Raw genomic sequence first — 14,550 nt, forward strand, 5'->3', positions numbered from 1 at the left:
AGTGATGTTTCCATCTCTCTTTAATTGACTCATTGTCTGTTAGCAGTGTGTGTCCATTTTTTGAGCAAAGGGGGATTAGACTGCGGTGGCAGGGACCGTTTATTGCTTTGGTAGCATTAAAGAAGTCTCTGGTATCCCCAAGTGTTGAAGCTCAAGGCCTTTCTTCATCCACCACTGGTTGTTCGATTCCCTGACCCGGCTTTGGATGGCTGACTTTGCTCTTGCATGGGCAGCTCGTTTATTTTGGCAGTTGATGTCATTCTGCCAGATGGTAAAGGCTTGCCCCTTCCAGATCATTCTCATCAAACCAATCTTGGTGGTTTTTCATCTTATGTCCAAGAGTGGTTTTACAGGTGCCAGTGATTGCAGTCCTGAGCATATCCCAGTGGCTTTGAATATCATCTGGACACTGCTTGGGCATTGATGTACTGAGCACAGCCTGGAACTGTTGACGAGAGGACATATCAGTCAGTTGTTCAAGGTTGAGCTTTGGGTGGCTCTGCTTTTTCTGCACCCTTCTTTTCTGATGAAGATGAATGGACAGGGTGGAGTGGATAAGGCGATGGTCAGTCCAGCAGTCATCTGCACGGATAATGTAGTCAATGAGGTGCCAAATGTTAGATAGAGGGTGACACCAGGTTGTTTTCAATTTGTTTTTCTAGTGGAAAAGTATATTGGTGGTGATTAGGATGTGTTCTGAGCATGTTGTTAACCATGCTCAGAACCATGCCATTGGAGTTTGTGTTTCTAATTCCTTCCTTACCAATTATGCCTCTCCACAAGTTGTAATTTTGTCCCACTCTGGCATTGAAATCTCCAAGCAGGATTATCGTATCCTCCTTGGGGACTTTGGTGAGAACATTGACCAAGTTGGCATAGAAAGTCTCCTTTACTTCACCTTGCGAGTCAATTGTTGGGGCATATGCACTGATGACAGTGATGCTTTGGCTATTTACAACTGCCAGCTGTATTGTCATCAGGCATTCATTGATGCCCAGAGGAAGCTCAGCAAGGTGGTAAATGAGGTTGTTTTTGATGGCAAAACCAACACCGTGGATCCTCGGCTCATCAGCTGCTTTTCCTTTCCAGAGGAAAGTGTAACCACCCTTCTCCTCTTTCAGCTGTCCTTGGTCGGCCAGTCGGGTTTCAGAGAGTGCAGCAATATCAATTTGGAATCTCCTGAGCTCTTGGGCGATGATGGCAGTACACCATTCAGGTTGCTTTCTGGCTTGAAGGTCCACAAGGATTCGTATGTTCCAGGCTCCAAAATATGCCAGTTTCTGTTTCTGACTGTATGGTGTTGATCCTTCTGGATGTGGTGGTCCAGATAGGAGGTATCAATCAATCAAGCTGTATTTTATATAGTGCTTAGGCAGACTATGTTTAGGGCACTTTTTCTAACCCCCTTCCCAACTGGGGTGAGCGTGGATCCTAAATAGGGCTTCTCAGTCATGGGTGCAGCAGCCAACAAGCCCCTCTGCCTCAGTCCCAGGGCTTAGCAACTGATCACACACCCACGACCTGTGTGCCAGGTTGTGGCTAGGAGTTGCCAGACTTCACTCTCCTGCCACCGTCACCTCTTCCTGATCACCACACAGCTTTGACCCAGGACGTTTTATGGGTTGATTCTCTTGCAAGAGGGCGCCTGTACGTGACTACTTTTTACGTGGAGAGGCTGATGCACCTACAGCCACTACACGGTCCTTGGCAAGGGGTGACCAGAGTCTAATGGCATGGAGAATCAAGACGATTGAGGACCACCCTCTGTTGCAGCCTTCATCTGCCTTCACTGCCGTTGTGACCTGGAGACAGCTTCAGCCATTTCCGTCGCTGAGGTCTTTGTTGGATTGCACTTTGTCTAGAACCTCCCCGTTTGACCTATCCACCTTGGGTGACCCAACCAGGAGCCAAGCTCCAGGCGGCATAGCTCTTGGGATTATTAGTACACGCAAGCTTCTCCACCACTGCAAGGTGGCGATCCAGGAGAAGACACACGCACACACACACACACACACACACACACACACACACACACACACACACACACACACACACACACACACACACACACACACACACACACACACACACAGTGACATATGCCGTCAAACTCACAAACACAGATACCCAAAAAACAACATACACACATACCCACAAAGACGTGTATTGGGCGCAATGACACACACATGCACATACACAAACACACACAGATCCACTTGGATTGTACAGTTTTTAATATCCTGACATTGTTTGATTAGCCTGTGCAGATTGGAACAAAATAAAAATTAGACAACTTTGCGCCCCATGCTGCTGTTGAACCGCTCCTGAAAGCTCCAGTCAGTAGCCACAACAGACCCAGAGTGTCACACAGAGATGCTACAGAAAGCATGACAGCATGACATTCAGTTCCCTGCATGTTTCTACCGCTTGCTGTCCCAAACCAACTACTGTACCAGAACACAGACAGTAATAGACTGACAGAAGAGAGAGAGAGAGAGAGAGAGAGAGAGAGAGAGAGAGAGAGAGAGAGAGAGAGAGAGAGAGAGAGAGAGAGAGAGAGAGAGAGAGAGAGAATGTATGTTGTTAGATAGATAGTCAAATGGAGCCGTATTCGTACTCACGTCCCGCGCTGTGGTAGTCACTCTTGAACAGGGTCATAACAGAGCGAGCAAGCTTCACTGTGATTCTCTCCTCCACCGATTCCCCTCTCGCCGTGTGGCTCTCTGCGATTCTGACAGAGGAAGGGGAGAGAGAGAGAGAAAAGAGAGAGGTGCCTGCTGACTGTGAAATCAATGAGTGTTGCTCAGAGAGCTGGCTGGCAGCTGGCTGTACCATCTAACGCTCCACATGGGGGGGGCATACAGAGAGCTGGACTGGCGCACTCTCCTGCAACGAGGGGGGGGGGGTTTGTAGATAAACTGGAAGGTGCTGCTGGAAACTGGTGTGTGTTTGGAGGCAGGTGGAAAACAGTATCAACGAACAAAACATATATATAGCTGATTGTACGGCACCATTTTAATGACTTTATGTAATGTAAAGTTTAATGTCCCAGGACTGTGCTGACTGTGGAGGGCTGGTAAGAGCAAATGTCATCATATATGAAAGTAAATAGCATCCGCCAAATGGGGCATGTTTTAATCCAAGGTGCCCTGAAGCGTGTGGCAATGGGACGTATCAACCTGACCGGGCTGAAGAACCGAACCCCTGATTAAGAGAACGTCTTAAAGACCAACATGTAAGGTTTGGATGTAAAAGCTGTGTTTTCCATTTTTCTTAAAGCTGCTCTCTGAAAAGTTCAAATAAAAGGCTACACACACACACACACACACACACACACACACACACACACACACACACATATATACACTACCGTTCAAAAGTTTGGGATCACCCAAACAATTTTGTGTTTTCCATGAAAAGTCACACTTATTCACCACCATATGTTGTGAAATGATAGAAAATAGAGTCAAGACATTGACAAGGTTAGAAATAATGATTTGTATTTGAAATAAGATTTTTTTTTACATCAAACTTTGCTTTCGTCAAAGAATCCTCCATTTGCAGCAATTACAGCATTGCAGACCTTTGGCATTCTAGCTGTTAATTTGTTGAGGTAATCTGGAGAAATTGCACCCCACGCTTCCAGAAGCAGCTCCCACAAGTTGGATTGGTTGGATGGGCACTTCTTTGAGCAGATTGAGTTTCTGGAGCATCACATTTGTGGGGTCAATTAAACGCTCAAAATGGCCAGAAAAAGAGAACTTTCATCTGAAACTCGACAGTTTATTCTTGTTCTTAGAAATGAAGGCTATTCCATGCGAGAAATTGCTAAGAAATTGAAGATTTCCTACACCGGTGTGTACTACTCCCTTCAGAGGACAGCACAAACAGGCTCTAACCAGAGTAGAAAAAGAAGTGGGAGGCCGCGTTGCACAACTGAGCAAGAAGATAAGTACATTAGAGTCTCTAGTTTGAGAAACAGACGCCTCACAGGTCCCCAACTGGCATCTTCATTAAATAGTACCTGTTAGAGCCTGTTTGTGCTGTCCTCTGAAGGGAGTAGTACACACCGGTGTAGGAAATCTTCAATTTCTTAGCAATTTCTCGCATGGAATAGCCTTCATTTCCAAGAACAAGAATAGACTGTCGAGTTTCAGATGAAAGTTCTCTTTTTCTGGCCATTTTGAGCGTTTAATTGACCCCACAAATGTGATGCTCCAGAAACTCAATCTGCTCAAAGAAGTGCCCATCCAACCAATCCAACTTGTGGGAGCTGCTTCTGGAAGCGTGGGGTGCAATTTCTCCAGATTACCTCAACAAATTAACAGCTAGAATGCCAAAGGTCTGCAATGCTGTAATTGCTGCAAATGGAGGATTCTTTGACGAAAGCAAAGTTTGATGTAAAAAAAATCTTATTTCAAATACAAATCATTATTTCTAACCTTGTCAATGTCTTGACTCTATTTTCTATTCATTTCACAACATATGGTGGTGAATAAGTGTGACTTTTCATGGAAAACACAAAATTGTTTGGGTGATCCCAAACTTTTGAACGGTAGTGTATATATATAATTTGCCAGGGTGACCACAGAAGAAGAACCTCTAACTGTGCCGGCATTAGTGCCATTCTGAAACCATTGAACTCAACAGGGAATTTAACCCCTGTCCCTGGAAGCGTTAGTGTCCTTTTCCATCCATTAAGCTGTACAGGAAAGAGAAAATCAGCAGCTGACAGTTTGTAATGATCATGTTTTGATCGGAAGAATTTTCCTCAGATGAAAAAGAACCAAGCTGGCTTTGATCCCAGAACCAATGCAATCAGAAGAGCACCCCCCCCCACACACACACACACACACACACACACACACACACACACACACACACACACACACAACTTCCCTCCACTCTCCTCTCTCACCCCATCATTCATCTCCTGCCTCGGTCTCCTCCTGCATAGCGGGCGACCGAGGGAGTTGAGCAACAGCGCTGGGTGCAGTCACAATGCAAACGCTTTACTTTCGTGACTGTATCTTCCATCTTTCCATCCTCACTCGTCCGTCAGTCATCCCTCCACACACGTGATAAGCACGTGATACACCGCTGAGAATTTGTCGGAGCAGCTTTGTGGTGGATGAGTGACTTCTATCAGTCTGTTCATTCACATTCCCACAGCAGTTTTCACTGTCATGTAAAAGCAGTGTTTACTGATGTTTTTTTGTTTTTGTTTTTTAAGAATATTGTAATGACCATGGATAACTAGACTTGCTAGCCCTTGGCTAACGGGTCGGACCCTTTAGTTGACTGCTTAGCGCAGTCGCCCGTGGTGCGGGAGACCTGGGTTCGCTTCCCAGCTGCCCCCTGAATTCGCTGTGTGGGATGGTGAGACCGTGAGGCCATCGGAAGCGCGTGAGCCCAGAGGCGTGAGGGAGTTGGTATGCTGAAGCGCGGGGACGCGCTTCCCGAAGGAGGGGGGTAGTGTAAGGATTACTAGACTTGGCTAACGAGTCGGACCCTTTAGTTGCCTGGTTAGCGCAGTTCGCTTCTCGACTGCTGCGGTGGTTCCCGGCTGCCCCCTGGCTTCGCTACAATATAAAGACAGTATATTATGACGTGGTCAAATAATGGACTTCTCAGCCAACCTTTCAGAATCAACCAGCAAGCTTTTAATGACCATAAGACATGCCAGTGATAACAGACACAAGTTTGTGTTGATCTCAGCTTATTTTCTTTTCTTTTCTTGGCCACAGAACCGACCTTACCTATTTTCCTTCTCTTTACACTCATGGTGGGAAATAGCATGCTGTCTAATACAACTTCTCTAATAACGTCCCCATTATCTTCCACAACATCCCCGCTATCTGTAACAGATATGCCCGTTTTTAACATGTTCAATATCCTACAATATAACCAAAACATTAACACCCTTCAGTTGCATCGTGGGTAATGTGTAAATGAACCCTCTGACTTCCAGCAGGAACGCTCCAGTAGAATTCGCCACACTGCCCCCTTCCTTGAAAGACCAACGTCCCGTTGGCCTAACCCAAATCCCATGTGGATGGGTCCATCCACCATGAGGGTTTCTTCCGCCGAGCACCTCTCCCATCCCGGGCTGCTCCTTGCGGCGGGCTGCTGATGGATGATGGGGGCGGCTCTGTATCCGCTGGGTCTGAGCCCCCACCCTTGACGTCACCGCTGTTTCCATTCCTGGCCAGGGAGGGCAGCTCTGTAAACCCAGTGTCCCTGCCCCCTCCCTGGCCCAAAACAAGGTCCTCTGGTGGTAGCTCCTTGCTGACATCCAGGGAGGTTGGCTCTGATCCAGTAGTGTCCTTACCCCCTCCCTGAACCCCGGTAGCCTGGTCTACAGAGGAAGAGGGGTCTGGCACCCCACCTCCTCCCACCGCACTTTCAATCCCGGCTTGGTTGCTGTCCCGGCTGAAGTAAGGTGCGAGGCGATCTTGGTGGAGGATGACTATCCGAGGGCAGCTGTGCAGCTTCACTCTATAGGTAACCTCTGAGATCCTCTTCAGGACGAGGCAGGGCCCCTCCCAGTTGCTGTCCAGCTTTGGAGACCGTCCTTTCTTTTGCCGTGGGTTATACACCCATACGTTGTCCCCCTGCTTGTACTCTTTGCTGTGGCAACGTACATAATAGGCTCTCTTCTGCCTTTCCCCTGCAGAAACCATATTCTCTCGAGCCAGCTGATGAATAGCCTCCATCTGGTCCTGTAGTGCATCTACACAGTCCTGGCCTGGCGGCCCTTGTACTGATGGGTTTGGTGGTTTGCCAAAGACCAGTTCCACAGGCGTCCGTAGCTCCCGGCCAAACATTAGTGCACCTGGGGTGCACCCTGTACACTCCTGAGTGGCCGACCAGTATGCCATGAGTACCAGGGGCAGATGGCGGTCCCAATCCCTTTGATGCCTCGCCGTGAGCATGGTTAGTTGTGTGACCAAGGTCCGATTGAACCGCTCAACCAGGCCATCACTTTGAGGGTGTAGGGGAGTGGTCGTGGTCTTCCACACTCCAAGGCGCTGACACACCTCCCCAAACACCTGGGATTCGAAATTGCACCCCTGGTCACTGTGCAACTCCTCTGGCACCCCGAACCGAGTAAACATCCCCACAATGAGGCAGTCTACCACTGTGGCTGTAGATTGGTCAGGGATGGCATAGGCCTCGGGCCACTTGGTGAAATAATCCATCACTGTGAGGATGTAACAATTACCATCCTCTGTCACGGAGAATGGCCCAACCACATCCACTCCAATTCTTTCCATGGGCGCCCTCAGTAGGAAGTAATTTCCATACAGGTAAAGCTTAAAATGCTCTACGGCCTGTACCACTGCCAGGAGTTCTCTCCGAGTCACACAGTAGTTCCTTTCTTCCTTGCTCAAGGCTCTGCTGTAATAGGCCACCACTCTTTCCCCTTCTCCATTGGGCTGCGACAGGACTGCTCCCACACCTACATCACTGGCGTCAGTGTCAAGTATGAATGGCCGCTGCCTGTCTGGGAGGGCTAGCACTGGTGCTTGGGTCAAGGCTTTCCGGAGTATCTGAAAGGAGCTCTCACATGCTTCAGTCCAGCGGAACCGTCGTCCCTTCTCGGTGAGCTAGTGGAGCGGACGGGCTTTGTCTGCAAAGGCGTGCATGGACCAATGTAGTACGATGCCAGTCCCAGAAAACTCCTCACCTCCTTTCCTGAGGTGGGTGTTGGCCAATCCCTGACTGCAGTGACTTGTCAGGGTCTGTGGACACACCTCCGGGACCCACCACATGTCCAAGGAACCTTGTCTCCCGCTGCAATAGATTGCATTTTCTTGGATTCAGTCGCAGGTTGGCTGCCTTGATGCGTTCGAGCACCAGTCGGAGGTTGGAGAGGGCCTCTGCAAACGGAGCTGCATGCACGAGGAGGTCATCCAGGTACACCACGCAGGCAGAGCGAGGGATGGGGCCAAGGACACACTCCATGAGGCGTTCAAATGTGGCCAGGCTATTACATAAGCCAAATGGCATGACTGTGAACTGCCAGAGTCCTCGGCCAATGGTGAAGGCAGTCTTTGCACGGGATTCTGGGGCCATCTCCACCTGCCAGTACCCACTTCTTAGATCCAGGGAGCTGAACCATTGGGAACCTGCCACACAGTCCAGAGCCTCGTCGATGCGGGGGAGTGGGTATGAGTCTTTCCGGGTCAAGTTGTTGAGTCGCCGATAGTCCACCCAAAATCGGAGGGAACCATCCTTCTTGGTAACCAGCACATCAGGGGACGCCCACGGGCTATCTGAGGGTTCAATGGTACCCAGGCTGCCCCCCTGAATTCGCTACATTGGTGTCAGAAGTAGGATGGTGAGACCGTAACGCTACTGGAAGCATATGCGCCCAGAGGCATGAAGGAGCTGATATGCTTAAGCGCGGGGACGTGTATCCCGAAGGAGGGGGGTTAGTGTAACGTGCATGGATAAGTAGACACGTTGGCTGCTGGCTGACGGGTCTGACCCTTTAGTCGAGCGGTTAGCGATGTCTCCCGCGGTGCAGGCGATACGGGTTCACGCCACGGCAGTTCCTGTGGTTGCCCCCCCCTCCCCGTATTCGCTACAATATCTCACTTACTAAATGACAGGTAGTAAGTAGCATGAGAGAAACGTGTGGGTGGGGTGGGGTGGGGTGGGGTGGGGGGGCTTGATAAACTGGATTTAAACTCAAATCATATTTAAGGTAGTTGACTGTTTCGATCTTCTGATCTTCTGACGGTCTTCAGAAGAAGACCGTCCCTCTGTACAAGTTATGAAACAACCCTGAAAACAGCAAGAACATGGCCGCAAATTTTCCCCGCTGAAAGAGAAAGGAATAGAGGCAGAGCTGGAGAAAGAGGGTGGGCGACTCTCCACAAGACATGAAAGAATGTCAAGTTTTCTTTAGATTTGACAGTTTTTCTTATTTATTTATTTTTTTAAAGTCCCAAGACCACAGTTATACTACAAAGACTCGTTTTTTGTTGTTGATTTTTCCCCCTTTTTCTCCCCAATTGTACCCGTCCAATTACCCCACTCTTCTGAGCCATCCTGGTCACTGCTCCACCCCCTCTGCCGAACCGGGGAGGGAGGGCTGCAGACTACCACATGCCTCCTCCGATACATGCGGAGTCACCAGCCGCTTCTTTTCACCTGACAGTGAGAGGTTTCACCAGGGGGACGTAGCGCGTGGGAGGATCACGCTATTCCCCCCAGTTCCCCCTCCTCCCTGATCAGGCGCCCCAACCGACCAGAGGAGGCGCCAGTGCAGCGACCAGGACACATAACCACATCCAGCTGCCCACCCGCAGACACGGCCAATTGTTTCTGTAGGGACGCCCGACCAAGCCAGAAGTAACACAGGGATTTGAACCGATGATCCCCGTGTTGGTAGGCAACGGAATAGACTGCCACGCCACGCCACCTGGACGCCCATGATTTGACAGTTCAATTAGGACACACACACACACACACACACGTATACAAGGCACAAAGTGCACCTACCCACAGTCAGTATCAACTAATATTACTGTAACGACCGGAGAGGGCGGTCGCTCTCGGCAGTTCTGCGCTGGGGGAGCACAAAGGATTCTGGGACTGTTAGTTTGTGTTCAAATTGTTGTTTTAGTTCATATTTTGGTTATTGTTGTGTTGTTTGTTTGGGGGTTCGACTCCGACTGGATAGACGACCATTTTACTGACTGACTGATTTACTGTAGAACCGTGACTGAAACTGATGCTGAAGCCATTGTTCGGCAACAAATTTGAGGGTTTAATTAAAGAACACTCCCGGGGTCGTGCGGTTTATGGGACGCGGGAGCTGCTACTAAAACGAGATCCCTGTCTCTTGCCCCCACCCCCCCAACCCAACCCACTACACCACACCACACCACACCACACACACACACACACACCAGCTCGCAACAATATTATGGGTTTTCTTCATCCTTAACTAGCTGTGCGGGGCTTACCTCCAGCATAAATCAATCTACTGACTTTAGATATTCCCATGAAAACATTAAAAGTTGACTTTGTTTACTTTTCTGTGATCGACTTGGCCGAGTTTAAAGCAAACAGAACGATGTGTAACAGCTGGCTGAGGTCACGGGGAGGCTGCTTGCACTGCACTGCACCATCCCAATGAACCCAACAGCCACCACCTGACTCCATTTTAATTAGAAAATCCATTAAATGATTACGCTTTCATTAAAGCTGTCTTATCTTATTAAGATACGATGATCAGGAGAGCCGGGTCCTTGTCTTGCAGTAAAAGCCAGGGTGCGGAACTTTTACATATAAACAAATGTTCGTGACACTCAAGTCAATTTTATTTGCATAGCCCATTATCACAAATTGCAAATTTGCCTCAGTGGGCTTTAACAGCAACAAAACACCCTGTCCTTGGACCCTCGCATCAGATAAGGAACAACTCCCTAAAAAAACCCTTTGTCATGGGGAGAGCAGGAACAGGTCCCAAATGCAGACAGCGGAGACAGGCGGGGATAAAGCAAGGCTTTAATGAACTACGGTACTTTACATAAACTGAAGAACTCGGTAGCTCAGCGCAGACAAACACCATGAATACAAAACTCGATAATCCGGCACTGAGCCAGGGTAAACAAGGGGAAACTGCTAGAAAGCCAATCAAGGAAGTGGGGAGCCTGTGAGCAGGTCAGGGCAGGAAGGCCCAGCGCCGTGTATAGAGAGCGTGATTTTTTTTCGTACCCGTTTTCCAGGAACTCTGCCTCTGATTGGCTAGTACTCGTTGAGAGAGCGTTCACCTGGATTCCGGGAAGACCCGCCCCTACTTTATCTCTGATTGGCTAACCCTATCCCTAACCCCACCCTAACCCTAACCAACCTAATCAACGGAGGCACGAGTACTAGCCAATCAGAGGCAGAGTTCCCGGAAAAACGGGTACGAAAAAAAATCACGCGTACAGAGAGAATCTGGCCGTCCTGTGATCTTTGCAACACGTGCTGTGATTGGCTGAGAGCATGTCACGTGCTTGACGGGCGCCATTTTGCCTACCAACATCTGGCTCTGTCATTATGACGTTTCAATGATTTTTCCTGGATTTTCGGCCCATTTCTCGCCGATTTGTAGCAGTTGAAGGAGAAATGGTGTGTTGTGCGGCTTGGGGCTGTTCCGTTCGGCCGGGCCAAGGCCGTATGATGCATCGATTTCCACAGGATGCACAAAGGAGGGCAGTTTGGACCGTGAAGATTCGCAGGCTGGACTGGTCCCCCTCAGCTTACCCCTACTTATGCTCGGAGAGTTCATTTCGGTGTTTACAGTTTTTCGATAAACTAACTTCCCTAGAGCAATCCGAGAGTCTGTAGGGTATTGATGTGTGGGAGGCAGTTGTATAGCACATCCAAGCCATGTATAACCATTGACAGAAATCAGGCAAATGTAAACAGTGTCAGATTGTCATATGGGATGGACTGAGTGACAGGCCTGAGCCTGAGCCGAGGCAGGGTTGAGATAAACTAGACAAGAGCCCCGATACAGAACTGATGCTGCACCGGCTAAACCTCGAAACAGGTAGGCCTAATATATATCAAGTGTCCCTGATATAATTGCTCATTATCATTCACTAGTAGCCTATTGAACATTGCAAAATATGTAATACTGGTACTGATCACCAATTTACCCACCACCCCAGTAGTGTATTGGGGGGGGGGGGCTAAAGTCTCTGGAGTAACTTCTTTGGGATTGAAATGTACATGTATGCAGCAGAGGCCCCTGCTCAGTGACTGCGACTGTGTTATGCCCGCTGGTGGGGTTTTCCCTGATCTCATCACCTTCATCATGGACTGAAAAAGTGAAACACGTTATTACCATAGCCTCTGCTCCTCTGCTCCTGATCCGGTGTCAAACCACCTACTCTGACTACTGGTACGCAATGATTAAAAAAAAAATCTGGTTCTCTGAAGCTGGGATTGAAATGATGGAAATCCATAATTTCTGGAACCCGAAGTACTGGTACTGAATGACGTTAACGCGAATGATTTGCCCCCCCCCCCCCCCCCACAGCGTTTTGCGGGCGTTCCTATAGATGCCGACTGTATCTATGGCCCACGGCGGCAGCTGCGTTGCACCGCGGGAAAAAGAAACTCGGTGTTCGCAGGAAGGATTAAACTCAAAAAAGAAAGCGATTTACGGCGTGGACAAACACGGATGACCATTGGTGTAGCTTTTCCTTGTTGGACAGCGCTGAAAGAAGAGAAGGGACTGAGGGCAGACATGGATGTCACATTACTTCTCTTGATCAAGTTGATATTTGTAAAAATATTTGGAGTAGGCTATCTCGCTATTACATTTACTGTACGTAAATGACGGATTATTGTCTTGGAAATGTGGAAATTCGTATTTTTGTAACTATTCAAGTGTTTATGTAATTACTCTCACTGCCAGAAGTGGGAGACAAAACTTCTGCACTGCAGGTTTAAATTGGCCTTCATCCCCAGCGCTTGACCACTAGCACTGTCACTCACCGCACTTCTCATTGAGGCTGCACCTGCCAGACAAGTGGCAAAGGGCTGATCCTAAAGAAGATTTCAGAGAGGTTAAGATGAGTAGGGAGGTCGTGGCCTATGGGAGAACAAACACGCCAGATTCTGACACCTCCAAATACAAATAAAAAAAGCTTTCGGCATCGAACACCACAACACCCCATGGTGGGGAAAAAGCTTCTCACAGAACTGGCAGGAACTGGATTTGTCCTGCGGCGCCTTTAAAGGATCACTGATCTCCAAGATGACTTTGTCATCATCCTGTAATCAGAATCTACTGCCATGTACAAGAACACACGTCTTGGTATGTTGGTGCAAGAGGGAACAAATAACAGCAAATAGTAAAGATAAAAGTTAAGAATAATAATAATAAATGTATGCGTATACAAGAGAAAATAAAATGAAAGTAAGGTGGAAAGTAAGGTGAAAGCCAGTAACTAATTACCTTAACCAGCCAGCCAACTGATCAGCCAGTCGGCCATCTTATCAAAGCTAATAGCTCCGCAGAAGGAATGGGGGCAGAGATCAGTCTGGAGGAGGGATGTGTTTTTGAGGCTCTGGAGAAGAAAAGGACTTTAGCTGCCTAGCTATTCGTCTAGCTGTATCATTATCAAACTACCGCCCAGTGTGACACAGGGCGCTAACTTGACTGGTAATGTGACTCTAGATAAGAGTCTTAACATTTGAGAAGGGAGAAAGAGAGATTATGTACGTTTCTCCCTGTACTTGTCTGTATATGTTGTATTTACTGTATTTGTGCCCGTGTACTCTGATCTTCAAGATGTGAATGTGGAGAGAGAGAGAGAGAGTCTGCTAAAGCAGGTGTTGTAGAAGTGCATGAGAACATAATCATGTGGGATAAAGGCTATGTGTAGGCGTTACTGTATGCATGTATGTGCATATAGTTTTTTTTGGGGGGTGGGGGGGTTCCCCCTTTTTCTCACCAATTGTATCTGGCCAATTACCCCACTCTTCAGAGCCATCCCAGTCGCTACTCCACCCCCTCTGCCTATCTGGGGAGGGCTGCAGATTACCACATGCATCCTCCGATACATGTGGAGTCGCCAGCCACTTCTTTTCACCTGACAGTGAGGAGTTTCACCAGGGGGACGTAGCACGTGGGAGGATTACACTATTGCTCCCAGTCCCCCCGCCCCCGAACAGACGCTAGTGCAGCGACCAGGACACATACCCACATCCGGCTTCCCACCCGCAGACACGGCCAGTTGTATCTGTAGGGATGCTCAACCAAGCCGGAGGTAACACGGGGATTTGAACCGGCAATCCATGTGTTGGTAGGCAACGGGATAGACTGCTACGCTACCCGGACGCCCATGTGTATATAGTATACATGGTTTATGTGCATACATGCATCTGTGTGTGTGTGTGTGTGTGTGTGTGTGTGTGTGTGTGTGTGTGTGTGTGTGTGTGTGTGTGTGTGTGTGTGTGTGTGTGTGTGTGCAAGGCTCCTACTAACAGTCCTCTGGTGACTGCACAGCCTAACGAGCTGAAACATAGCGAGGTCACTCCACCAGGATAACACACATGGTAATTGGTTGGGCTTTCCTTCTCTCGCCTGAGGACAAAGTCATTTAAGAGGTGACACTTCTCAGAGAGGATTTGTCATCTCTTCTCAACAGAAACTGCATATTCCCATTTTACACACAATGCAGAGCCAGACTTCAACTCAATGGGCAAAGTATGCTCTGGTTAGCTCAAGGCCTAATCCCACTGTCATTGTCCCCCTGCTTCCAATCAGGTCCTCTCTAAATCCCCTCTGTTTAATCAAAGCTTATAGGGCTTCACTCAGACACATTCATACAAGGGCAGAAATGATAGAGAAAATTACATTCCTATATCAGCGCCCCCTCACACTAAAACACACACACACACTAAAACACACACACACACACACACACACACACACACACACACACACACTAAAACACACACACACACGCATCAAGTGACCTTACATTGTCCTGTGTAGCAGTAGCCAAACTTCACACCATCTCCAGCTTT

The sequence above is a fragment of the Lampris incognitus genome, chromosome 6 (assembly GCF_029633865.1).
Source record: "Lampris incognitus isolate fLamInc1 chromosome 6, fLamInc1.hap2, whole genome shotgun sequence".
NCBI lineage: Eukaryota > Metazoa > Chordata > Actinopteri > Lampriformes > Lampridae > Lampris > Lampris incognitus.